The sequence below is a fragment of the Syngnathus leptorhynchus genome, chromosome 17, assembly GCF_054491065.1.
Source record: "Syngnathus leptorhynchus isolate UIUO chromosome 17, UIUO_Slep, whole genome shotgun sequence".
NCBI lineage: Eukaryota > Metazoa > Chordata > Actinopteri > Syngnathiformes > Syngnathidae > Syngnathus > Syngnathus leptorhynchus.
In genome coordinates, this window is record NC_141211.1 from 1,195,990 (window position 1) to 1,223,808 (window position 27,819).

General features: G+C 41.5%; 1 long non-coding RNA gene across 1 annotated transcript; it reads right to left on the reverse strand.

Moving 5' to 3' along the window:
* Positions 1–17: 17 nt before the first annotated feature.
* On the reverse strand, positions 18–27,588 carry LOC147042874 (uncharacterized). Its single transcript, XR_015068711.1, has 4 exons — positions 27,487–27,588; positions 10,721–10,772; positions 2,417–2,518; positions 18–997 (listed from the first exon to the last, which is right to left on the reverse strand). It is a non-coding gene; the product is annotated as an uncharacterized LOC147042874 (long non-coding RNA).
* Between the last annotated feature and the right edge of the window lie 231 nt (positions 27,589–27,819).

A 27,819-nucleotide genomic window follows, 5' to 3' on the forward strand; every position in this document is an offset into this window, starting at 1 on the left:
CACACACACAGAGAAAATATGAGTTCTTGCCTTATACAGCTCCTGCTGCCTGTGGCAACAAAGCCAATATCTTACATATCACGGGGGAATGAAAGCCTCGCTGGTGGAAACAATAAGATTGTTTTGTGAGGAAATTGGCGGATTCCTCCTTTGTTTGTTTGTTTGTTTGTTTGTTTGTTTGTTTTAAAATGCCACATTACACGTGTACACACAGAAAGAGAGAAAAGCTTATATTTTGCCATCTGTTTATTTAGAGTACAAATCACATACTTGCAAGACAAAATACACATTTTGGAAAACCTACCTGACTCAGCACATAGTGAGAAAATACCGATATTCTTACGCAAATGTTCTTCCTATAATAATTTATTTGTCAAGTTGAGATTTTAAAAAGAACATTTGTGGCCGAAAAATGTCAAAGAAAATATTGTGTACGCACAGGTCACAATTAACCAGTCCAATCAAATCAAATCCATTTTGATTTATATGGAGCTTTCACAGTATAAAATCTGACAATGACAGTAGCAATTTAACAAGATTTGCTTTTCCTGTAGCTCCTTTGCTCCTTTTCAGGGACTTTTAGTGTGCATTTGTTAATTAAGGTTGAAAAAACCCTAACTGACTGTCATTAAATTTGTAAGGCGAGATGCTTTTTACTGCTAAGATCAGACGGATTCAGCCGTCCGCCACAAAATGGTGGCCAGTTAATGTACTCAGGCCAGGAAAGTGTAAGCATGCTCTTCCTTTTCTCGCGCCCACTCTCTGTGTCTTTGTCCTTACCTGCTACCCTGCTTTCCATTGCACTATTGATGTTTCTGCAGTTACCCCTCTATCCATCCATCCCTCCATCCAGCGGTTTTATCACCTTAGCAACAGTCGCTGCATACTGATGTGGAGCTTGGGGGGTTTGAGGCGCGGGTGGCGCTGGAAGGACTGTCTCCTCCACTTCACTTCAAACCTGCCCACTTTCACTTGCATCTTCCTCCTCCTCCTCATTCTGAAAGAAGGCAAAGATGTGACTTAGAAGAGGGGAGAAATGGCGCTGGAGGAGGAAGGCCACTGTCATCTATCACTGTTTTAAGTGACTGCTGTGGGACAGAGTTGGGCCAGAAGGTCGTTTGGTCTCTTCATGTACACAGTGGGCACCTGAGCTGCTTCCAAATGACTCGGGCCTAATTATCTCATGCAGACGTACAGCAGTCTGACTTTTATTCACTTATCGAAATCCGAGTACATGGACAAGCGGGTCAGAGAGCCACCCAGAGTTGCATCTTACCTGTGACCCACAAAGAAGGACAAGCCTTGTGTTCTATAGATGAAAAACATCACAATTTAGCAAATGTGTAAAAAAAAAAAAAAAAAAAAAAATCACATATAGAAGTTGCATTTCAGGAAATTCCGCAAAAATATAATGTAATATTGGGTACTGGGCATTGTGGTCACTATATACATGTTTGCCATCTAGTGGTGAATGGTGGTATTACAACTTATAATTAAAGACATTCGCAGTGTGACACCCACAGATTTGCATTGACAGATTTTTTTTTTCCTTTTTTAAAAGATTTTGTTTAGTTTTTTTAATGCTGGGCACGGAAAGAATTTTATGGCCATGACCTCCCAAACACATGAAAGGATCTTTCATGCACACTAGTCAATTGTATCATGTACGTGAGAATCTGTATGAAATAAACAAGGTCTATCTGCTGGCAAACGGGTTCCATTTTTTTCCCCATAGCAACAATGCCCGGCCGTTGTAGGTCACATTCGAGTCTCAGTCACAGGATAGCCAACCTAGAAGACAGAGGACAATTATCCCAGCCCGTTACGGTTCAATAAGTCCATCAAGCCGCAAGCCCGATACCGAGTTTCCCTGGCAACGCCTCTCAGGTAAATCACAGATGGGCTTGATGAGAGAAGAAGGGGAGGGAGAGAGGGAGGGGGGGGGGAATTGCACACCCAAGAAATCCACCTTGAGAGCATCCGTGCTGAGACGGGTGGCTCAGAAGGCACAGGGTCGTCTCTATTTAGGCTTAGTTGTCAATCACATCTTACTCGACTTCATCTCTCAACTGTCTTTTCACTTTAAACAGTGTTTACTGTAATCTAAGAAGAATCTAATGAAATTAATGGCCCGGAGGAAAAGGGAGGAACTTTGTCTTGGATGCATTTAGCCAATACAATTACATGGGGCTACCATTTATAATCTTGATTGAATTGCAAACAAAATTGGCTTAAGAGGCGGAGCTGGACGTAAAATGTTGTCGCACAGGTGCATCAGTGTGTGTGTGTGTGTGTGTGTGTGTGTGTGTGTTCAGGTGACTGTCTGGCCTCCTGCCGCAGTGTCTGGAAATTCAGACACTCCCGCCCCAAAAGCGCCCCCTCTTCTTTGTCGACTCAGCACTGCTATGAAGCATACCTGACGCCCCCCTCTTCTTCTTCCTCCTCCTCCTCCTCCTCATTCCACCCTGCTGCGATAAGAGATCCACTAAACACAAGCGGTTTCACCAAACAACAAAACCTGGAAAGAAAAAAAAAAAAAATAATCGATAAAAAAAAAAAGCAAAAGAAAAATCATCCTTCTCATTCCCAGACAGTTATCTCATGACATGTGTCAGCCCTCAATCGTATAAAACATGAATGTGTCCTTCTTAATTTGATCAGGGAGGTATTGTGTGACACCACCACCACCACCTCGGAACAATGCAGCCTAATCTCCACCCGTCAGCTCTACTGTTTGCTTTAGCAAGGGCTGGAATGAGTCCTCTTCCTTTGTCATATTTCTCTTACACCTTTTGCAGTTTTGTGTTTTTCATGAAAATGTAGTATTATTATTATTATTAAATAGCAAATTAAAAAAATGAATAATACAGCAAATTATCTTCGTACATAACCTTTAATGAATTGTAACATGAGCCGAGTTCCGTTTTTGACACACGAGGCCATCTTTTGTGACGATTGATAGTGAGTCAGTGAGCTGGTTTTTAAAAATTGAAAACGAATGTATGAGTGCAAAATGCAAACAAAACACCCAATGGCGATTAGAGGAAGTACGAAAAAGCAAACGCCGCACTTGCAAATGAGTTAACCTTTTGAGCTTTTTTTTGTTGTTGCTGTTCCTTCTTCTTCTTTCCACCCGGAGTCCGTTGCTTTCATGGCAAAGAAGAAAGCGTTTGACTTTCAACTAAGTTGTAATCCCCAGCGCATTGCATTTACAAACTAGCTGGGGGCTGATTTTTACAACGTGCTATTTCTTTATGGGATACTTGGCAGATTTCACCAAGCTTGGGCAAGTCGCCGCTGATGATTTCATCAGAGGCTGGCTCGGTGGCGCGTGGTGTCAGACAAACCCTAATAAAAGTGTCTGGCTCTTTTGTGGCCAGGCACCAGCTCCGACTCTCGCACTGTGCCTGCCTGGCTGTTTGGTATTCATGGGGCATGGTGTCCCTTCAGCTGTTGCTGGGGGGGGGTCTGTCTGATCATTTGGCATCGCCCGTGAAACCAAATGGGACGACGAGAAAAAGAAAAAAATATAATTAGGGAGTGCAAGATTGGAGACAAAGAGAAAGGGATTAAAGACAGAATTGAAAAAGTGTTTGGAGCTGCATTTTTAATGTGCATTAAAAAAAAGTCAGCCCGAGGAGTCGTCAAATGGGGTCAAGCTATAAATGATGAATGACTTCACACCTTTGAACAGCTGTGATGTTTTTTTGCCCCATTACGGCTCATTTAGAATAATGACGGGATGTCCATAAGAGGCCAATTCAATGTATTCATCTGTTAATATCCAAGCTCATTTTTGAGACAGGCTTTCCACGTTACTGCTCCAGTTTTAATGTGAATTTAGAGAAAGTTGCTTTTGACAAAATTCAGACTTTAAGCTTTCCTACGTATTAAATTGCCACTCACTATGAACATTTGACATGTGTTTTTTAATTGTACAAAAATAACCTTCCAACTTACATAGAGGTGCAAAATCTATGGCAGCAACTGGTTTTATGAGAAATATAAAAAAGGCTTCCTCTAAAAAAAACCACCAAAAAAAACCCAGTGCAACCGAAAGAAACTTCTTCTAATGCTTGAGAAAAACACACAGATTTATTATGATGACAAAAAAGAGCAGCAGATGTGCCAGAACGAAGACACGAGAGAAGCACAGCTATTGGCTAAGTCTCGGCATTTCTACGCTGTGCTGTCAGCGTGAGTCTGGGGTGTGGCGCTGTTCTTCCGTTCCTAATCTTCAATATATTTGACTTGAAAAAATAGGACTAATAAGGTGGATAGTCATTGGCTGACGACCAGTAAAGGGTGTGCCCCGCCTCTCGCTCAAAACTAAAAGACTTCAGCATGCCCTGGTGAGGATAAAGTGCTACAGAAAATGTGTTTTTTTTCCCCAAGTGTAAAACAATCCAGCAGACATGCACATTCCAGAGATCACGCTTTCCTTTTCTCGTACAAGATCATATTTCAATGTCGATTGTGCCCTCCGCCCGCGTCCCAAGAGCCTAACCCGTGATTTTTTATCAGGAGAGCTCACAAGTTAGGGTCTCAGGGAGCAGGTGAAGTACGACAGAGGAGCTGCAGTCACCCCCCCCCCCCAGCTTCTATTCATACGCTTTCCAAATACTGAGAGTGAAAATTAGCCTGATCTTGCCCAATGCAAATTTATTTTCCTTCCGGAGAGTAAAAAAAAAAAAAACTCAGCATAACTTGTGTGATTCTTCATAATGACAGACATGCAATTGCTTCCGCATGCAAAATATACCAAAAGACAAATCAGCATCAACAACAAAGAAAGACATAGACGGTGACAAAAAGGATTCTTCTAACTTCACCGAGCAGAGGTTGAGACAAACACACAAGCCTGGCTGTGTGCAGCTAGCCTTTGTGTTTGAAAAAGGGAAAGCCCTGCAGCCCTGCAGCCCTGCAGCCAGCCAAGCAGCCTTTTTGTCCTCCCCGGCCGATCATCAGTCTGCATTTCTCTCCGCTAGGACGGCATGACCTGGACCCGCTCACCTTGACTAATGACATTTCAAAATAATAATCAGAGATGCTCGGCTCTGTTCTGTTGTGAAGCAACAAAATGATAAAACGTGGAGTTTCAGAGCCTCCCACTGTGTCGCCATCGTGAGAAAGCATGGCACACAATCCATTGGCACCGCTCAGCGTCTAAACGGCAAGCAGAAAAATAAACATACACTACCAACCTATAAATAGATGCGAGAAAATGACAGTCAATATTAACCGATAAATAATAGAGACATAATATCATGTACATTTGACCCTCCCCGTTCCTACCCCATCCAGCTCCTCCCCCTCAGAGAAAAAAAAAAATCAAATAGATGTCTGGCTGTCTCCTCTCTGGGGAAGGCCAAGCAAAGTGCAAGCTTCCGGAAATGAAGGCTCTGCTCTCAACAACACGTTCCCTGGCACGCTCGCTCTTCTGCCTGCCTGCCTGCCTGCCTGCCTGCCTGCCTGCCTGCCAGCCAGCCAGCCAGCCAGCGACTTTGCCTTTTTTTCCATCCTCCTTTGTGCTGGAGATGAGGAAGGGATGCGGCGGCACAAGGAGTTAGACGAGGGCAGGGGGGGGGGGCTGAGGTGTCTGGGGCAAGTGGCCACCAGATGCAGGTCAGTGAGGTGGGAACCCCCCCCCCCCCCCTCCCTGCAGCATCACTCCGTCGCAGTTGTTGCATTATGAGCTCCATCTCAGCGCCGCCTTCACCAACAGCACCACTACCAACCGAGCAAGCAAGCAGCCAGCCAGCCAGTCAGCCAGCGGGCAGCGGGCAGAGGGCAGCGCTCCGCCTCTCTGCTCCAGACACTGGGGCGGGCAGCAGACATGTCATGACACTCATATGCACCCCACTTTCACATTTCCGTCTCTTCCGACCAGCATCCGACAAGACCAGCTCCCGTCGCAGAATTCAAAATAAAAAAAGCCCAAAACATTTTTCTCCAGCTGCTCCTGCCTGCCTTCCGCCGCATCCCGCTACCTTGCAATCCCCCCTCCTCCTCCTCCCCCATTTGACCTCCGCTCCCCAAAGCCTAACTCTCCATCATCCATCCCTCCATCCCTCCATCCATCCATCCACTGCCTTCTTGCCCCCCCTCCCATGATGACTCCAGGTCTGTACCTGTCTGCTTGTCTCTGCTGTCTGCAGCTGCTTGCCCAAAGTGAGCTACTGCAGCAGGAGTCTGCAGCGACAGCCCTTGCTCTTTCTCTCGCTCCCTCTCTCTCTCTTACACACAAACACACACACACACACACACACACACACACCCAGCCTTTGCTGGTGAACACGTTCCACCCTATGCTGATCAATTTCTTCTCTTTTCCAGCCGTGCTCAGACAAACACATACTGCAGCAAAACTGTCTGCTCGCAGAATGGCGGTGGCGGTCGGTGGAGGGGGGTCACACTTAGGGAATTGCACGGTCCGCTACCACCGAGCCTTATCTATCACGCAGATATTGCATATATAATTGAGCGCAAACTGTCATCTGAGAAGAAGACACAAGTCGCAGACACAACAAAAACACCCAAAGCAAAATGGAGTGCTGCAATCTCCATCAACAAATATCAATGAATGGATATTATGTTAAAAACGCTCCCATTTAAAACGACATCTGCCCTGGACAGCTTGTCCGAGTCTGTGACTTTAATTGCTTTCAATACCCTTGATAGATTTGGGCTATGACCCTGTGTGACACGGAGGGGGGCAGGGAACGCGATCTGCTGCAAATGTTATCGTTGATTGATTAGGCCTTTAAATAAGAATGGGAAAACAACAGCGCCTCCATGCTACTTTATACTCAAATTAGAAAATGGCCGACAAAATGGAGCCACGCTTGTGTGCAGAAAACAGAGAAAAACCTCGGGCCAAGTGCGGAAGAGGCGGACAAGGAAATCCTGCAGCCAATGTCAAAACCGTGGCCAGGTTGAAGTCTATAGGAGGGGGGGGGGGGGGGGGGTTCCCAGATTGCCTCGCCGATAGCGGCAATGGCGCAGAAAGGGAGGCGGGGGGGCGATGCGACTTGCTCTGCACTAAAGCCGGCGGGGGCCAGCAGGCGACCGTATAGGTGATCAATCAGCTCCATTACAGCAGTGACACTGCAGAGTCTGGAGCTTGGCTATGTCCCGCCCATCACACACACACACACACACACACACACACACACACACACACACACACACACACACACACACACACACACACACACACACACACACACACAAACATTAGCTGCTTCTTTTTCTCGTCTAGACTGGAAATAGAAAGTGGTGAAAATGGCTTGCAAGAGACAATAGCGTGTAGTGACAGATAAGCCATCCAGTTGCCGTTTCACACAGCAGACATTTTTAGATCCCTTTCAAAGGCGTCCAAAAATAGGACAGCTTGTTTTGTCATTCTTGCACCTACTATGAACCCATATTACACAAGCGTACTTGCACTGTTGGGTTTTATTTTTTCGCTTAACAATTAGTGCTTGGCGATTGCTCCGAGTATCTAGATGATTCTTTTTTTTAGACATCATGTCAGCACATTTAGAGGGGGGAAGGGACTAGGAGACAAAGTGTTGCGCAACGCCTTCGCAGCCAGCCGGCTCGGTTCACCAGCGGGACATTAATGACCATCATGTCTTGTCACACTAGCTGTCGGGCCAGTCAGCAAATCCTGCCCTTGTCCCTGCCCTTCTCCAATCAATGCCATTGATTTGTCCCAGGGGTCAAGGGGCAAGAGCGTATCAATAGGAGAAGAGTGGCTGATGCAGCATTCACAGAGGGGCCGACTCCAGACAGATCGATGAGCCATCGTCTGCCGTTGGCGTGTTATGTTTATTCATTTGCCATTTATGCCAGCGCGTCCAGAGAATTTGGGAAGAGGAGCTCGGACAATGCTACAGCTGACATCTTTCATTTATTATTGTATCGTGATTTTAATCAGGGAGTTTAGAGAAGAAGTCTAGCCGGTGATCCCGCTTTCCTCGTGTCATGCAATTTGTTACTAAGGTCTCTGCTCGTGTGTGACGTCAACAACTTTGAACCAATGGCTGTGAAAAGTGCGCTTAAAGACACAAGCCAAAAAAACAGCTGTCCGACTCAAAGGCTGCGGGCTAAATCTGGCACGTCACGTTATTTTATACGACTTGTAATATTTGAAAGTACACAAGTCGTTCCCCCTTGAAATTGTAATTATTTTGTTGATCATGCGGGAAAGTAACTTTCCACAGGGGACACATGAGTTTGCGGAATGGAGCAACAGCAAAGCATTTTCAGATTGGGAAAGTATGTTGTGTGGCTTTGTTCACCATCTGAACAACAGGCAGACCATTTTTCTGCATGGATGGTTTTTATAGTTAAGGAAAACAAATGAAATCACTAAAATTGAAAAAGTCAAATAGAAATAAAAGGGCTTTTAAAAAGATGAAAATAAATATTACAATTAGTGGCGTCTTTTTCGTTTGACAAACAATGCTAAAACAAACAAAAGAATCCACTAAAATGAAGCATTTAACAAAAAAAAACAACAACGTATTTTTTAAAGTTAATTTCACGAAAAGTCAAAGGAAAACTTTCACCATTATATCTGGCCACTTGAGGGCAACCACAACTAGCGTCGGCCATGAGTTTGACACAAACATTTTCTGGAGTTTTTTTTTTTTTGTGTCACCTTCTAAATGCATCCCGGCGTAGTCATTTCACGCTTTATTAAATGGATGTTTTAAATAACGCAAGAACCTTGAGGCTCTGGGTAGACGGACCTCTCCAAGGAGCTATTATGGCAGCCAATGGGAAGAAAAATGGCCATCTTGAAACATCTCTATCTAATCCCATCATTTACTTGTTCAACCATGCCAGAAATGAAGGCCCAGCTGGAAGCAGTGACTTATAGATGTGCTGCGAGGGCATTTGGACAAGAGAATGCTGAGACAGCATGATTCCAAGCACAGATAATTTGCTCCTCACATCTGGAGGGAAAACATGGCAGAAAGTTTCAAGTAAGTTTTGGATTCAGTTCATTTTGTCTGCTGGGTACAATGAAATAAGTCCATTATATATACTATATAATACTGTATGTGCGCTCCAATTAGCGTTCCTTGCTAAGAAAAACAGGAGCAACTACAGACAGAGGCTGTACGGACCATTAAAGCGGGCCTCGGGTTCCTCTTTGTGCTTTAAGCAGCAGGTGTCAGAAAAGTTAGAGCGGGCATAATTATCTCGCAGCAGCCAAGCGTTCGTAGCAACGTCTCTTTTTGATCCTTCAGTGTCGGTTCTTCCTATCTATCGTAAAGCAAAATTCACCAAGCGTTGGATTGTTCACACACTAATAAGGAGAGTCATCTGGATTTTAGAGCAGGTTTGTTCTATCCTTCTGATAGTCATCTCAAAATAGCTTCATAGCAGACAAAGGTTTTGTAAATGAGCTCATAAATATGATCTTAAGTGATGTGGCGATTTCAGTGAACTTTTAAAATAGGTATAGTTTTTTTATTTTAATTTTATATATATTTTTTGTGTTATTTTAAAATATAAATATATTTTACATGTTATTTTTTATAATATATATTTTTATATTTATAGTATAGTTTTACATTTGATCTTTTTTTTATTTTAAGCTTATATAAATGGTAATAAACTGCATATTTTGTTGAATGATATTTCAATAGTGCGTCAAAAGGCCTCCAATAGATTCTCCAGCCACATGAAGTGGAGCAAATAAACGTCTCTGGTCACTTTCTTAGTTTTTGTTTGTTTTTTCCAAGGCAATGTGTGATCATATAGGGAAAAGGTTGGAATCAAGTAGATAAAGGGCGAGCTCAGGTTGCCAGGGAACTACCAGGATCATATTCCCTCATATTCATATAATCCCTTTTGGCCTTTCAGTGCTGCAACTGGATCACCAGCAGGCATGTTAGTGTAACTTCATATATACTAATCACTGCTGCTTCCAAGGTAAGAGACCCGGGTCACACTTTCCTCTTGCTATCTCTTGCAAGTGTAGTAAATCATCTATTTGACATGATACAATAACCTACAACATTGTGAGTACCAAGTACAAAAATGATATAACCAGGTACCCTCGCTGTAGCGAAAGGAATACTTATTCACCATCAACAATAATAAACAAAATATACTAAAAAAAAAAGCATCAAGCTGTATGCATACGTGGGGTCGGTATGGTGTGAATACTCGGACTAACTACAATGCACTTAGTCGTCTAAAAATACTGGCCATCGACCACGGCTAAAGGTCAACTCTATCATTAAAGGAAAGCACTGAGATTTGTATAGTGCAGCGTTGGATACAGACTACTGCAGTATTATGTACATTGTGAAGTCATACGTGTACTCCAAGGAAAGCTAGAAGGTTGTACAGTTAACTCCCAGGGTATAATTCTAAACCATACAACCTACTACCTCAACCCGGATGCACACATTTTCTTCAATTTCGCCATCATGCTATAAATATGTGAAAGTTCATTTTATGTGCTGCAGGATTACAAATGGTTTAAAGACGACGTTCACACCACAATGACAGAGACCCACAGAGGCGAGCTTGTGCTGTCAGATTTGCCACAAGATCGGATCTACGGGTTTGCGCCACATGGTTATAAATATCAAAAAGACTTTTGTAGTGAGAATGGACTAACAACCCATTTAAAGTGAGGTCAACATGATCCCTGTTGGAATAATGAACGAGACAATAGCGGAAACCAACCTACCCTTCACGGATGTGTTCCTCAATCGGCCAGGGTTGTTTTGGAGTTCAAGTCCCTAAAAAGGAGGGGATAAAAACAAAATATTGTTACTACTCTAAATTAATGTGTATTTGCCACTTTTTGTTTAGTCATTATCATCAACATCAAAAAAAAAAAATCCAACTTGGGTACAAGTAAAAATGATAAAAACCAATTTCTGGGGCTAACTGACTTGGTTCGAATATGGTGCCAGCCAATGTGTTTCCCACAAATCCATTGTTCTAATATAGTGGTCTTCCAGGCCACAAAAGTGCTAGAATTGTCTCCAGTGTGAATGCGAGCGTGGTGAGAGGTTTATTCAACTTAGCCAAAACCGCAGCGAGCTGAAATGCCAGTGTAATCAAGCATGCCACGCTCAGCTACCATTAACTGTGCCAGTGCCAGAGAGCCACCCGCAATGGAATATTCCTACGGTCGCAGTGCGACAACACGACCAGAGAGCAGACAATGAAATTGCCACTGATTTATTATCGCAATTTTTCCCAATACAAAATAGCAGCAAGAATTTCTTTCGATTGCTCCGAGCCTTAAAGTGAGCTTCCGTGCGGGGAAAATACATGCTCAGCTCAGCGGGGTCGCGTCCGCCATTTTCTGAGGAACAACCCAGAACAGAGAAAAGAAAAGCTGCATAGAAACTTTTTATTTCCTAGCATCCCCCCCATGCACGCCTGCCTGCCTTTCGTGCTGCTGGCACAATTGTAACATCTTGGCTAGAGAGAGATGTCATCATTTCCTACCAGAGAGCCATGCGCCCGCCCTGAAGACATCCTTTGTCTGAATCCAAATATTAGCCCCTCTCCCCCTCCCAAAAAGTGCCACTTTCTTTTTCAGGAGTCATGACAACCCCAACATGGCACGCTGCCCATTACCCCCAGGAGCTATTCTATAAGCCGGCTGCTTACTTAACATTTCAGGTCAAATGCCATGTTTGTTTCACAACACAAAAAAGAAATCAAATTGCACCTCATTAGAAATATTTGGTAAACATACGTGAACTGTTTTGTATCAAATGCATTCATGTTTAGATGTATTTTACAACGTGAAGATTGTACATTTTATGGCAATCAGATCAAAATAGTACCAGTCACCTACTGAATGCTTCATTCAAAACCAGAAATGTGAAGAATGTACACAATTTAGTGGCATGAAAGAAACTGATAATATAAGTAGAAATGGAGAAAATATTTTAGCATCAGACCACTGGCGGAGCTAAGATTTTTTTCTGGGGGGGCCTTGGGCAGGGCAAGTATCTCTCTGATAAAAAGTCACTTATCTGGCCTGGCACCTGGAGGGTCCAAACATATTTTATGGTCGACCAGTGTTGTATATTTTGTGTCATGCTACTGTATCATGTTGGAACTAAGGGTGAGACGAGATCTCGTAGTACGAGGGATTAGCACGACATGAGATTTCCTGTCCTTGCACAGCATGAGATCAATTTTCTTTTGGCTCCCTTTTCTGGCTTGCAGACTTGCCCAGGGTGTAATATAGCACTTCTCATCCATTTGGAACTTTCTAGTCGCTGTTGTGACCAACAACGCTCGCAACATGGCTGCGGCAATGCAAGAAGTTGCTTTTGAGCCACACACAATATACGGCGCTGGTCAAGCTGCTCTTAAAGTTGTGTCGGGCGCGTTGTATTTTTTTTCATCGAAGCGCAACAGCAACAAAACCTTTAATGTCCATACACACAAATGCACACAAACAAATTGGACACAAAAAGAAAAAAGTTTCAAAAGGTTTTTTTGTTCTTGTTTTCTTGAACTGTTGAACTAAAATCTATGCTATGAGGCTAACCATGATCATGCCTGCAGTTCAGTGCAAACCCTGGCCAAAACAATTCAACTCAAGGACTCAACATAACCAATGGGGAAGGAATGACAGTCTGTTCCTGTTCCCTCTCAATTTAACACCACATTTTTGAGCATCTGTCATTTTTTGCTCACACTTTTTTGACAGACTAAATGATCCAGCAGAACTGAGTAGCAAGAATAAACAGTTGACACAAATCTATTATTATTATTATCCTCATTATTATTATATCAACAGAAAATGCCAATGTTATTATAAATCTTATTTGTTGTCACAAAATACATCACGAGTTCTCACTGATGCATATATCAAGGCAAAAAACAAAAACCCAGAGAGGGATCCAAAACATTCTCCTTGGGGGTGTGAGGTTTGGGGGTCATTTCATATCCTGAAAGGCAGCAGACCAGGGTTAAAGTTCAAATTAGAATGGGGGGAGCAGGGGTTAGGAGATCCCCCTTGGGATGGGATAAACCATTGCAAACCAGACAGGGGTGGAAAAAATTAGACAGATTTTCCAACCTGGTCAGACATAATGTGATAGATGTATCAGTGGGTGGGGGAAGGAGAGAGACAAAAACAAATCTGGTTGTATACACACATCCAGTTATCACTGCTTTCATAAAATCACCTTTTTAAAATCTACATAGAAAGAAAGCAAGGATCAGCAATCGCCGTTCCTCTATTATGCTGGCGAACCCAAAGTTAATTTGCGTTGTTATTCTCAAAAGGCAAACTAGTTGTTTTTGACCTCGCTCTTATCTCCCTTAATTAAATGTTGCCTCAAGCCATCACAGGAAACAAAAACAGTCAACATGTTCATCCCTGCACAACTTTTCATATTTTAATTGAAGATATGAAAATCAGCTCAAATGTTTGATGTGATTCAAATCTTTGGAAACCGTGCTTAGCAACAAAAAGCCAAACACAGTTTAGGAAAAAGTTATTTCTCACATTGTTGTTCACATGAAATCAGCGTACGTAATTTATACATGACATTTTCTTCTGTGCTGCACATCATTAGAGTGATGGCACTTTTCCAAGATTGCTGTTTGCTAACTAATATCCCGTGACAGTCAATTTAGGGTGTAATGTTGCTTTAAAGCCCAGAAAATAGACAATATTTCTTCCCGGGAGGGGCAAGGAATTTGTCGAAGCCACCTGTCTCCCGATCTTGCAGCCTAGCACCAGAGTAAAGTCTTCAATTTTTACAAAGAATGATTGGCTGCAGCTCACAAATCAGCAACCAATCAGAATGCGCGTGTGAGAGTCAGACGACCAAAGGGAAGCGGAGAAGAAGATGATGAGCTGAAACAACCCAACCTTACTCCACTCGATCCAAAAAGAGAAAAGGGACTCAATGTTATTCACAAATGTTTTTTTTTTTTCCTGCTTCTTGAAAATAATATTGCCTAATAATCAGTCATATGCAATCTAACAAATCAAAAGGACATGTGTCCGAAAGGCACTGAATTGATTGGCTGACTCGAGGCTCGAGCAAAAAAGTGATTGATAGCTAATGAATTTCAAACAGTGAAATTAAAAAAACAGAAATGTATCCCACACTTGAGTGCGTAAAGTAACCTCAAGCCATCATTGGGCTATTACAAAGCAAGAGCAATGGATCCTCTTAATTCACACAAACATTTCAAATTCAAGCAGAAATGAAAATGGATTCAACTGCAGTAAATTGCAACTTTATTTTGAAGACTTTGGGATAGTTTGTAGTTTTCTTTTTGTACTCGGGCAACTTAAGCAATGTGCAGCCGGCCCAAGGCAAACCTGGAGACCTCGTTGTAAAAAAGAAAAAGAAAAAAAAATATTATTTGGAAAGCTAGCTGGATTCAAGTAAACAAGAGATAACAAAATTTCGTAATAGGAAAGGAACACGGGAAATGAAGTGAATTAGCATAGGACTACGGGAAAACAAGAATAGCCAAGACTTTAATTAGGTTCTTGCAAAAGAATCAGGGAGCCATTGCACGAAAAGTCATAAGCAGGCATAAGAGAAGGAGGAGTACTTGATGATTGCATGAATGCTCATTTGTACCCTAACACCTTTGGAGGGTAAAAAGTGTGGCACGCAGATGGTGACTTGCAGGTAAATCAGCACGGGCCGCCCCATTAGCGTCTAAATGGCTTTCTAAGCACTCTGTGAATAGAACAGCCAACATGCTCGGAATAAATAAAGAAATCAATCATTCATTCATTCACCCTGCAGCATGCAAATTTGAATGTGAACTGGTGGCATGTTCAAGTTATAGCAGTGGCCTCACTCACCCGTGACCCTGAACAGGTTTAGTAAAAGAAGGATCTCCCAACATGGAAATCATTTTGCCAAGCCTTGAGCCAAAGTATGAAATAGATCCTTGTGCTAATCACCAGCTCATAATTGTGCTTGTGTTTACGTTCGAATCTAATGTGGCAATTTCAGAGGTTTGTTTGGAACCTAATATCATGTAATTGCTTTCATTATTCACAGGCTACAATCTAGGCCCTCGTCGGCCTTATAAATAAACGGATCTGCTTTTACGTATATATTCACCAATAAATGATCAAATCAATCGACGACTTTTTAATCATCAACAAAGAGTTCTGCGTGGTCTTTCTGCCAGCAATGATGGCAGACAGTGAAAAGAGGATGAGACAGAGTAGGGATTATATGGCTGCCTGGTGTTTCCAGCGGGAGTCCCCCCTGCTGGGCTACATGCTTGCAGCTCCCTTTGTCTGCTGTTAACCCTTTAAATGTGGCGGAAGAACCCATTGAGGAATGTGTCACACACCGCAGGGGTGCTTTTTGTGGCCAATAATGACCTCAAAGGTGTTACGCTGGATTGCCACCGTGTTATCTCGTCACGTTTTGTTTAAAAAAAAAAATGCTTCCCCACCAAAATAAAATGGAGTTCATTTTGTTTTCATTTACCAAGGCCTGAATAATGGCCACGTTTTCAGTCGGCGATAATAAAACAATAAAGCAGTGACATTACAACACTAATGTGGGCTATGCAGGTTAAAATTGCCATTAGGCTTCAATTTAATAGTGATGAGAGCTGGTGGAAGCGAGTCAAGACACCAACATGCCGCGCAAGAATAAAAAAAGATCAATATTTATTAGGAAAATGTTATGGGGAGAACTATATGAAGTTTTCCTTTCTTCCGTTACTGTGACTGGATTTCTTCTCATAAATGGACTTTTGCTGAATTGTGATATCGGTTATAGTTTTTGGAATTGACTATTTTTTGGTCTTACAATAGTTTGCTTTATTTAGCAGTATGGGTCCAAAAGTGCAATTGTCAAACAATCGTGTGGAAAAGGCAATACATCTCAACTTAGCTTAGCACATTGCCATTCCTAACCTTGAATCACGCTGGTACCATTTAAAAAGCCGCAACACGCCAAGTCAAAGCAAGCCTCTGAAAGAAAGTTCAATTATTCGGCCGTAACAGCACAAATGATTTATGATGTGGTCTTCTAAAACCAAAGCATCAAGCCAATGGCAAATTACCACTAGAAAATAAACCATGATGTGATTGGGTCAGCGAGTCCATAGCGCCAAAAAAAAAAAAAAGGTTTTATAAACAGCGCACGAACCAAAAGGGGAATGAAGTCCAGAAAGCCAATGAACGTCCATCCACTGTCAAAGTGCAGCTGTGTGCACCAGTCTTGATGAAGTTCTACAAAACGAGTGTCGAGTTAACACGAGCATCTCTGATAAGCCTCATGATCTTTGTACAATAAAAGCATGCAGATTAGATCTGGAGATGAGTGTGGTGTGTGAATGCTAAGTAAACCCCGATAACAGGTGAAAGGAAAACATCAGGGCCCTCAAAGCTATTCGGAGTTGGAAGCAAAACAGACCAGGCTTTTTTTTTTTTTAGGAAATGGAGCCAATTAAGGATAACGTGATGCTGGATAAACAGCGCAAATGCGACACCTGAGTGAATGCAAAGAGCACAATAAACCTTCGACTCCAACGCTGCATTCAAGTGCCACAAGGTCAAGTTGGATTTTTTTTTTTTCCTAAACATACTCCTGCTCCCTCCTTCAAGCAAAACATCCTTTTTCAATTTGAGAGCACTCGACTCCTGCTCAAATTGAATTCACGTCACCAGGTTGTTGTTTTTTTTTTTTTTTGGGGGTAAATTATAATTCCTTTTTATTAGCTGTTCAATGAGGTTTTTGATGAAATGAAACAAATGTGTTTTTCCCTAAATTGATACAATCATTTATAAAATGATCCAAATAAATAGGAGTAATCTGAAGCAGATGTCAATTCTTATATATATATTTTTTAATCCAACATCAAAAGACTAATCGACAGCATTTGAAATAGAGCACAGTGGATTTTCCCCTGTTGAAATCTGCACTCGGTTCATACATGGGAATTTCTGGACTGCTTGTCTCCACTGATCCGTCTCCCAGATTCCAGCGCTTTTTTTGATGCTAAAGATTTGACAGTTGATTTGGATGCTTTGAGAGGGAATCTCGCACGTGTCGGCAGACTTTTAAAGCCACATCTTCATCAATGATCTGATCTCATGGCAAATGCAAACAGACACAGTGATGAGACATTTGCCGCATGACTCTTGTGATGATGACGACTTAGAATGACTCAGATGAAGGCTTAGCAAAATATCCACATTCTTTTTTGAAATGATAATATATCAGAGTGCTGAGGAAATCAAATGCAGAGAAAGGGATGATCAAACACATCAGATCATAAGTTTTCAACTGAGAGTCAATATCTTTTCAATCACATTGCAAATTGTTTCCTTTGGGGCAAAAAAAACCCAAAAATAATATGAAAGAAAAAAAGAAAAAAAAAAAGCTCTATTGTCCCATTTTTTTCTCTTTGACAAGATGTGAAAAAAAACAAAACGATCAAATACGCCGTCGTGGGCTTTAGTTGGTCTAAATTCTTCTCATGCTGTTTAATCCAGTCACTTCAGCCCCCCCGAGCAGGTGAAGTCAGCCAGAGACTTTCCCACGGTCTAAGAGCAAATCCAGCACCCTGAGCCCTTCCTGAGGGCCGGCCATCTGTCCCTTCAACGTTCCTACACACGCCTGCCTCTCTGCTGAAAGAAAGCCCGAGACATCCATTCATTGCTCGTAGCCAAACATCAACAAACACCCAGGCGGGTTCTCGCGCTAATTATGCAGCATGTTGTTTTACACAATATTCTTCAAAAAGTGCCGGGTTGGAGAGAAATTTCACGACGAAGACGTCCCTGCATCTCAACAAAGGACTTCCCCATAGAAACCTTGACCTTTGATCCCTCGGATGATAAATCATCAAAGTTCCTCCGAGCAATTTTGCCCAAATGTATTCTTTGGATCTCAAGTCCATGCAAAAGTAAAAAGCTCTCATTTAATTTCTCCTCCCTGATAAGGTGCTCACTCCGGTCCGGCCTGCGGTCTTTTTTTTTTTCAAACGCGTGACATCGCCTCTGTGGGAGCATGAGAACGAAGCTTTCTCAATTGTGGGGTCCCCATAGCCGGCCCGTAACCATGGAAGCAGATGCTTGCCCTCCCGGCCGGCCCTCCTTACCTCCTGTCGATCGCAGGCTGCCAGTGAAAAGAGGCTATGCGTGTCTTTCTCCCGGCTCTGCCCGAACTTGCCCCGCTCCTCAAAAGGAGCCATTGAACAGGTCACCGGTCTAGACTTGTTTGCACGGTCCAGGGAGCAGCCTTGATGTAACCCTTGCTCTCTTTCTCTCTCTCTTTCTCTCTCTGCCTGCCACAGCAGCAGCAGCAGCAGCCGCCGCAGCAGCAGCAGCAGCAGCAGCAGCAGCCGCCCAGCGACTGCTCTGCGGCGGGGGGGGGGGGACATCGGAGACGAGGTGCGTTTGAAAAGGAACCCCGTACGATTTGGCCATTGTGCCTTTTCATTCATCGATCGAATGAATATCGAACCTTCTGTCCCCGCGTGTGTGTGAAACGGATAGCTTAGAGAGCAGTTTGCCCTCCCTCCTCGCAGGGGCCCTGACTTGCTTTGGATGTTTTCTCCAAAAATGGAAAAACTCTATTTATTTATTTATTTATTTATTTATTCATTCATTCATTTTTATAGTATCTAGATTTCTGTTGGTATTTGTAATTGTAAAGTGCATTTGCTGGTTTTCATTTCTATTAATGAATTGACTTAAGGTATTTGCTTTTTAAGACATCAAAAATATTCATTGATTCATATCAATTCAACTATTCAGTGAATGTGTACAATATAATTAGGATTGTGTGGAAATGACATTATAAAGACGACTTAGACCTTTCAATTTGGGAAACAAGAAATCTTTCAATTTTACTGCCTTGACCTTTATTGTAATTCGAAACAATTAAAAAGAAAAAAATATACAATCCATACTATTTAGGCAAACTACTTGAAATGTTGCGATGAAGCAACTGGGGAAATTAAACACACAAGTGGGATGAAGGTTTTGTAAAAGGTGCGATGATCAATGTCAACATATCAATATTGTTCAATCAAGCATAAAGCCGTGAATAACGTGACAATTTGATCAATACCATTTATAAATTAAAACTCATTTTGTAGTTAAATTGACACAAGATAGTATGGATTTAATTTTACTTCCAAAACCTGGGGAATTAATTCCATTACACTTTTTACTAGCAGTTCTAATAACATCAGTTTCATAATTTTTTTTTTTGTTATTGTATTTATTCCTATTGATATAAAAATGATCCCCCAAATTTCAATTGTATAAAAATAGAATTCTATCAAAAATGACTTGGCTTTATGCAATGCTATTTACAAGTCTGAGAAGCGGCCGGCGCTATCCACCGTCTTGCATGTGACAGGGGCCAATTAAGGGGGCACAATGCCAGCCAGCAGAAAAAGAGCAAATTCAAAGGAAAGCAAAAGAAGCTAATACTATTGTGTCGGGCTGCTCCTAGCTTTGTCGCTGAAAATCCGAAACAACCGACCAAATCCACCTCAAGTACAAAAGCAACATAACATTTTGGATCACAACAATAATCATCTTGACAACAATAAAAGTCACAACTGGAATTTTGCAATCACATTTAAACTGTTTGCAAATAATGACAATGCCTTAAGAACCACATTTGCAATGTGTACTTGATTTTAATCTTAAATTTGTTTTGTGAGTTTTTACGAAGAAATCCAAAATCATTTGGAAATGCAAGCTTTTTATCAGCCAATGGTGTAAAGTTGAAGAATCCATACCTATAAAGATTCACAACAGTGCAACACTAAAGTCGGTAATCCTGGGTTGCCATGACAACGCTAATGCCAGAGACAGTTGAATGACCCCGACGCTTCAGAAAAAATGCTGTCTGGGAAACTTAATAAATTAAATTGTGCTCTTTGCAGGCCTTGAGATAAGCTAATTGATTTAAAAAAAAAAAAAACATCCCATCTTCACGTATGGCCCATTTGTGGACAAAGAGAGAAAGAACAGATCTGCCAAATGTGACTGACATGCCTCTACCTCAGTCATCCTACCTGGAAACGCCAAATGGAGCTGGGCTATGTCTGCTCTCTCACACATCATTACAATCCAGCCAAGCAAACAAAATACAAGACAAATTGCCAGCAACGAGATGGATGTTCCAGTCACACTCCCGGCAAGCAAACTGTGACGACAAGGTGGAAGACGCGCAGACATTTGGAAATGACATTTCCAGGAATACATTACAAATTGCAAACTACTTCTTTTGGAATTCAAAGTGTACCAACATGTAAAAAAAAATATGTCTCTGAATAAGCATTGTATTGAGCAAAATCCCTCGTGGGTCAAGGTCACAGATTGGGAATGAAATTGAGAGATTAGGTTTAGAAATAATAATTACATGACCCAAATGAGAAATTAAACACAATCTTCAGCTTTTCCAAATTGCTGGTTAAGAAAAGAAAAGCGACGTGAAATGTAATTAGCATTAGAGGTTGAATTGCATTTCCAACAGACTTTTACATAAAAATAAAAATAAAGTATCTAGCTGAAATACTAAAAAAAAATACCCATGTAGTAAAATTGCTGTTGCTGAGATCAAACATGAAATGAATGCTAATGTCTATGAATTTGTTTTGGGTGTTTCCAAAAACAATGGAAGCAGAGTCAAACATTGTGCTTCGGAAGGTGAATTGCAACAAAGGCCTAACCCTCCACCATAAGCATTAGTCAAAGTGCTGTTTAATTAGGTGGAGAGCAGCAAATCCTCCCTATTCAGTGCAATGTCACAGTGAGCCCCGTCATAACAGAGAACTAGAGGAGTGTCCCCTCGCTCACTAATTCAGCTAAGGCCTGCCTGGCTGTGTTAACAACTCATTGTCTTTTCAATAGGTGCTAATGGCGAGACACGCTCAGGCCCTCCCAAAACACATTTTGCTTTTTATGGACGCTGACCTTTGGGAGGCACAATTGTCATATATTACCCAAAAAATTGATGGATATTCATTCTGTTTGGCAAAATGTACATTTATTCTATTTATTGTAACGAATCATTTTGTCTTTTTAGTCGACTAAATAAGCTTAGCCGCACGCCATAAGTGAGTTTAGAATGCGGGCGTTGGACTCTAATAACAAAACCGGCACATCCACTGAAGCAAATCTTGTTTGATGGATCCCCGCTGCTATCGGAACACAGCAGAGCCGTCTGGGAGGCCCTTTGTGTCAGAGACGCTCAAAGTAGGAAACGCGCTCTAGTTTGACTAGGAATATACAATAACAATTTCCACACAACAGAAAAGCAAATGATGCTCAATTGTAATCAACAAATAAAGAAATCATCGGATATATTGGAAATGTCCCAATCATGAGCAAATTCAAATGTATCATTTGGACTTTTATTTTCTAAATTTAAAGAAATATATTTATTCTGGGTCTAATGATCTATTTTGATGCATGAGGTGTAATCCAAACATTTTCAACCCATAAGATTATTTTGCTATTGCATTTTTTTTTTCTTGCACGAAAAATACAAGTGGCTAACATGGTTAGTGAAAATATGAGCATCTTCATTTCGGCGCGGTGCCTCTTCTAACCAGCTCAGGCTGGGTCCGAACACTAGCAGCATTCATGACCGGATCAAGTTGATGTGAGATTCTGTCTCTCCTTTGCCCTCTATTTCCATATGAATACGGGATATGCCAAAGAAAAAAACAGCAACGGAGATGGTTGCCCGTGGCAGCTGCCACAGGGTGAGAAAACACACGTTTGCCAGGAATGGCTCCGACTGACACCAAAACAATAGAAAAGTGACTCCTTTTGGATGTAACGCGAGTTCAGCCACAGTCAAGGTCACCGCTGCTGTCGCCCTGACAGCGTACAAATTGCATCGGCATATTTCAAATGCTTTTCTTCCACTTTTGTTGTTTCGGTGATCAATTCTAAAACGGTGCATTTCATTCATCCACGTGACCCCCTGCAAGGCCCACAAAAAAAAAGGCAACATTTTTATTGGAAATGAGTGAAAAGCAATACAATTCTGATTTTTAACCGACTGGCTGATATAATTGAATTAGAGTCATAAATGAGGTATTCAAAGTATTGCTTATTTTGTACAAATATAAATGCATTTTTAAGAGAGCTTTTCTGTTCCAAAATAGTGACACGGGAATGAAATTGATTAAACTGAAACATGAATGGCGTGATTGGACACAGTCAACATTACAAATTTTGAGCTCTACAACAGCAACTGTTAAATAAAGCTAAATTACAATTTTGCATTTGTTTCTATTTTTCTTTTTGCTTGTAAATTGCATCCCCGAAAAAATGTACGTCAAAACAAAAATGAATGAACGAATTAAAAAATTAAAAAGCATCCCTGCCTTCATATCCAAAGCCTATTGAACGGCAGTGGGTTTAGAAAAGAGATCAAGAAATTTAGAGACACTAAAATGAAATCATAAAATCAATAGTGCAATAAAATGTGGACGAGAAAAATATACAGCAATTTGTTCAGCCACTTCTTTGTGACTGGGCCACTTTGGCCTGAAGTTACTTAGATCCTGCTCATGCATGGCCTCCTGCTACACACAGTGACAATGTCACAAGCTTCTATTGTTCCATTCCAACCTTTGTTTGCCGGATCTGTTTGAATGACGACTTCAAACCAAGAGCAACCAGGCAAAAAGGGGGCGGAGTAAAAGAGACAGCTCATTTCAGCCACCGAGCACCAGGAGACCAAAGCTTGCTGCAGTCACATTAGGAGGACCGGTGCCTTCACAACAGCTGGCAGACATACTAAAACCTCAATTCTTATTCACTGCTTGGTTTGTTTTGTTTTGTTTTGTTTTTGTCCTCGACTGCAGTGATGCCTGGAATCAAATAAGTTGGCCTGCTTCTTTACTAAGGAGCAGTGGAAGAAATAAAAAGAAACTCCAGTTAGATCAGCATAAACTGGCTACATTTGAATTCATGTTCTAGAATATCAAATTATAGATATAGATATTAAAAAAAACAGGAGATCCGCATATGTACTGCCATGTGACATCTTCTCCATTCAGTATGTCTGTGGTCGTGTCTCAAAATGGAAGCCAGATGTGACTAATGAAAACATTCTAAGCCAGCTACACATTTGAAATCTCTGAAATGCATGTATGAAAATATGCCATATGCTCATCATCCAAAGAGCATCAGAAAGGAGGCCGCATCACGCTTTGGGGCGGTTTTGTGAATTATGTACCGCACGTCTGGGGGGGGGGGGGGTCTGATAAGGGCTTTGCACGGCTACTCACCAGTGCGTGTCTGCCTTCCCCATGCACCGACAGTCTCAACCAGCGTACCTAGTTGCTCCATTTTTTTACTTGCCCACAGGTGCACCAGGTTGGCGTAATGACAGAACCCGGTTGATGCCACCCTCTTGTGTCCAAATCAAAATATGCACTGAGAGGTCAATAACTAAATAAAAGCAAAACCTCGTTGAAATCGATTTTTTTGTTTATTTAGGCCACAACTAATAATTTAATATGATCCCCCCCAAAAATGTGACTCCTGTTTTGATCACCAATGACTGTATTTCCACCAGTAATGGGGGGGTACTACCCCGCAGCCCCCCCTCTAGCTCCACCACTGGTGTGCAGCTCCTCCTACATAACTGCAGCCTATCCTGGCTGGTTTTGGACAAGAGTCAGGGTTCACCCGGAGCCTGGACTGCTTGCCGGCCAATCACCAGCCAAACGTATTATGTAATGGAAAACACAACAGGTATCTCAAATAGGTTCCGTGTAACTCGGGCTTGGAGGAAAATGCCCACCCGCATTGGTGATGAGTGAGACGGGATGTGTGACCCCTGTATTATTTACATCACTGATGTGTTCATTGATTTTTGTGTAATAATGCAAATGTTCATTGCTAGAATTTTGCAAAGTGTTGAATACAATTTTGTACAATTTATTTCATAAAAGATAAACAAAATAAAATAATAAAATAAACAAAGGCATATTTATACAGTTTTTTTACAAATTGGTTCTGTGAGCTAAAGAAAGATGTATGCAATTGTTAGTTTGCACCATTGTATTAGCATTATGCAGCTCACAGTTGCAAACGATTGCACAAGGGTACTTATCACAATAATGTCATCTACCTGCAACATAAAGCTTTGAGGTATAAAAGAAAAAGAAAAAAAGACAAATTCTGGTTGAAGAGGAGAGAAAAAAAACAGTAGTGCACCCCTCCCTCAATATTCATTGCCCCCGTTTAATTTATTTTGGGTGCATAATCCTTTCACTTTCAACAGCAAATTTAACAGTCCCTAAGGTCTCAGCACCAGACTGGTCAATACAAAACCAGACACCTAATTACTGAGCAGCGCAGCGCAGATCATGCACAGCGCAGAGCAGGGCAACGCACTCACTCACTCACTCACTCACCCTCCTCCCTTCTTTGCTCGCTCTTCTTCTCGCAGCTGTGGGCTTCATATACACAAGAGCCGCAGTCGGGCAGTATTAGGTTTCCACTTCCCAGGTCTGGCTTTAAAAGCCTGTCCCATAATGGCCCTTCAGTCACACAAACAAGCATTGGGTTTCTCTCTGGCAAGAAATAACAACTGCATGGGAATACGCTCATTCTATGAAAGAACAGATAGATTTCTTTCTTTGTCTCTCTCCATCGCATGGACATCTTGGGTGATCGTGCCAAAAATAGGCCAATGTGTAGTAACACTGCCACAAACAAAGTGTGTGTTTGCAATTTGACATTGCTAATGCCTAGAATTAAGTGGAGCATCATTAAGACACCGCAATTAGCAAGTAATTGATGCCTTGTCGACAGGGTCATAAATTAGAGCCCAAAGTTGATGGCTGTTTAGCTAACAGAATACAGCTGACCTTTAGCACAGCATGATCTATGGCAACATCTATTTATTTATGATTTGAAAATGAGACGATTAGAAAATGCTGTTGACATAATATCGCTTTTTTCACCCGAAAAAGAAAAGAAAAACATTTCTGTAAATCACTAGAAGCCAGGACAAATGACAATATGGCAAAATTGCAACTACAATAGCAGCTCATTCCATTTACAATCAAGTTTGAAAAACTGTCTGGAGTTGAAATTTGCAAGTATTTGAATGAGAACCCCGTAAAGGGTTAAGATCACTTCCCTCAGACAATGGGAAGAGTTAGCCCCTCAGTGACCCGAGAGGAACGTCCTTTGTCCCAGTGCAAATGTTTGCCGTTGCCCATTGTGTCCGCATTACACGTCAAGCCCTCCTCAACCAGGGTTGCCCACACGGAGGAAATACATACGTCTCACATCCACCCTCATTTACTGATGCTCCACAGGCCACGCCCCCTTTACGAACCCATGAGCTTTTTGTCAGCTTCAACAAATTGCTTTTCATCTCTTGACCCAGCATAGGAAACTGCTTCAAAACAAAAGTATGTCATATATAAGTCATATAAGAATCATCAACTCCAGTCAGTAAATATTTTCTGAAATTTCTTGTGCAGCCATGTGATGTAAATAATCATTTCACAGGGTTAAAATTTGCAAAAATAATTTGATTTACATGGGCAAAATGTCTTCAATCCGATCAGTTTGGTTGAAAATCATGATAGCAATGATGAATTCCAAATTAACAAATCTGCAACTGAATTTTACAAGACAAAATAAAAATGAACTACTAGAGAAAAAAAGGGAAACTACTATAACCAAAGATTGTATCAAGTCGTCTACAGCGGCTCAAATTTGTCTGAATATTTGCTGATGTTGCAATTAAAAGATATGTGAAAATGTGTCAGTATTTCTCACTTGCTGCTTTCATCCTGAATGTCAGCTTAGTCATTCAGCAGCAGCAGTAGCAGCAGCAGGATCACAAGTAATAAATCACAGCTCCTAAGTGAGCTTTTCCTTTCACTGCTTGCAAACAACAACTGGGCTAATTTATAACCACACAAGCTATAATTGGCTGCAGAGGTCAAGCAGGTTATCTGACAACAACCAGCCATACAACAATACTAACAAGTCTTCACCTTGCACAGACAGAATTTTGATAATCAAAGGCCTTGATCCAAATCAACTCCAACTAATGGTGCAACATTTTGACAGTATGGTGAGACCTCATTCTCAGCTCACAAGCGTCATTAGATTGTGACCCACTTGCTGAAAATAGAGAGCCACATTCCACTGCACTTAATTTGTGTATATTTTTAAATCAGCAGAGGTTGTGGGCAGAAATGAAAAAGCCTTCCCTGGCTCCCCACAAAATGCCAACAATATGTTGCTTGAATTGCACAACACAAGACAAAATGATGTTTGATTAACTTGGGTTTTTTTTTTTTTTTTTTTTTAAATGGGAGTTTGGAAGGACACCGAAATCTTCTCCATAACAGATTTAGGCAAGGTAAGGCACTCGGGCCACATCTGGCCTGTTCCTGGTTTGTGACCAGCGCAGTCCAAATAAAATGTTGAGAGTATTTTTAGGGCACTGAGAGCAAAAACATTTGTACTAAATATGGATATTTTTAGCATCATCTATACATTTTGCAACGTTTTACAGCCCGTCAAGCAGCTATTGTTTAAAATGCCAACAATGGTCCTCATTTTTTCCCCTGCATGCTGAGGGAAAATGGCGCCACGACAATTTGCCCTGCGAGTCAAACAAGGAATTCCGTACGGTGTGAGTTAACGATTGCCAACAAAATGGGAGTTGAAAATTCAAAAATGGGAATAATGCAGTTGACGTTAATATGTGTTGATATCATTTGAATGACTGCTTAAAGTTTCAATATCTTTATTTGCTACTTATATTAACATTTATGTACAGTAGATTAAATAAATCCATGAATTTTCTACGGTTAACAAATCAGAATAGCTGAAAAACCGTGGCCCCTTTGGAAAGTATCGTTCCGTTTATGGATCAGGTTCAAAGCCGTCAAAATAACACTTCTATATGAAGTAATAACCTGATTGACGAAATCAGATCTACGAAAAATTTCTAAACTGAGAAAGAAGGTGCTTGTTTCACAATAGCTTAATAATAAATCCTAACATAAATCAAGAGCTACCAAAACAAATGCACTCATTCAACTCATTGCTTTGATGACCTAAGACTTGTGGAACACACAAAATCCAACCAAAAAGTTCACTACATTAGTTTGCGTTGGTTAGCTGACTGATTTCTTCCACATGAATAACCACAAGTCAATTGAATTTTTTTTTAAATCATGTCAAGTTAAAAGTAAAAGTTTAAGCCCCCCCCCCCCCCCCGCATTCCCTTCCCCCCAGTCAGCCTCAAGTCCATCTCTTCTCTCGTTCTACCTTGACCCCAAAAGCCTTCAAAACAAAACAAAACCTTCCCTTCAATTTATAAGCAAACCACATGAGACCATATGGTAAAAAAATAATTTCCCCCCAAATCAGAACTTACATTTTAAAAGTGATGAACAAACTTTGAAAAGTGCTATCAAAGAACAAGTAAGTAAAAAAGAAACACTTACCACACAGAGATGGCAATATCCCAAAGAGAGAACGTAACATTTCCCTTTTGTCCGATACACCGTCCATTTTTCTTTCCATACGGCACCCCCACCCCCTTGGAGAGGCAGAAAGAAGAGAGTGAGAGCCAAAGAGAGCGAGAGAGAGAGAGAGGTAGAACCAGATGGGGGCGGGGGTTGTAGACATTAGTTCTGCTGCAGTGAGAGATGGAGGGGACTCTCGCAGCTGTGCACCCCCATCACTATCTGCTCAAATGCAATCCTCTCCACCATGAGGGACTGTGGCACCGTGCAAAGAAAGAAAGACAGGGGGGGAAAAAAAAAAAAAAAAAAAAA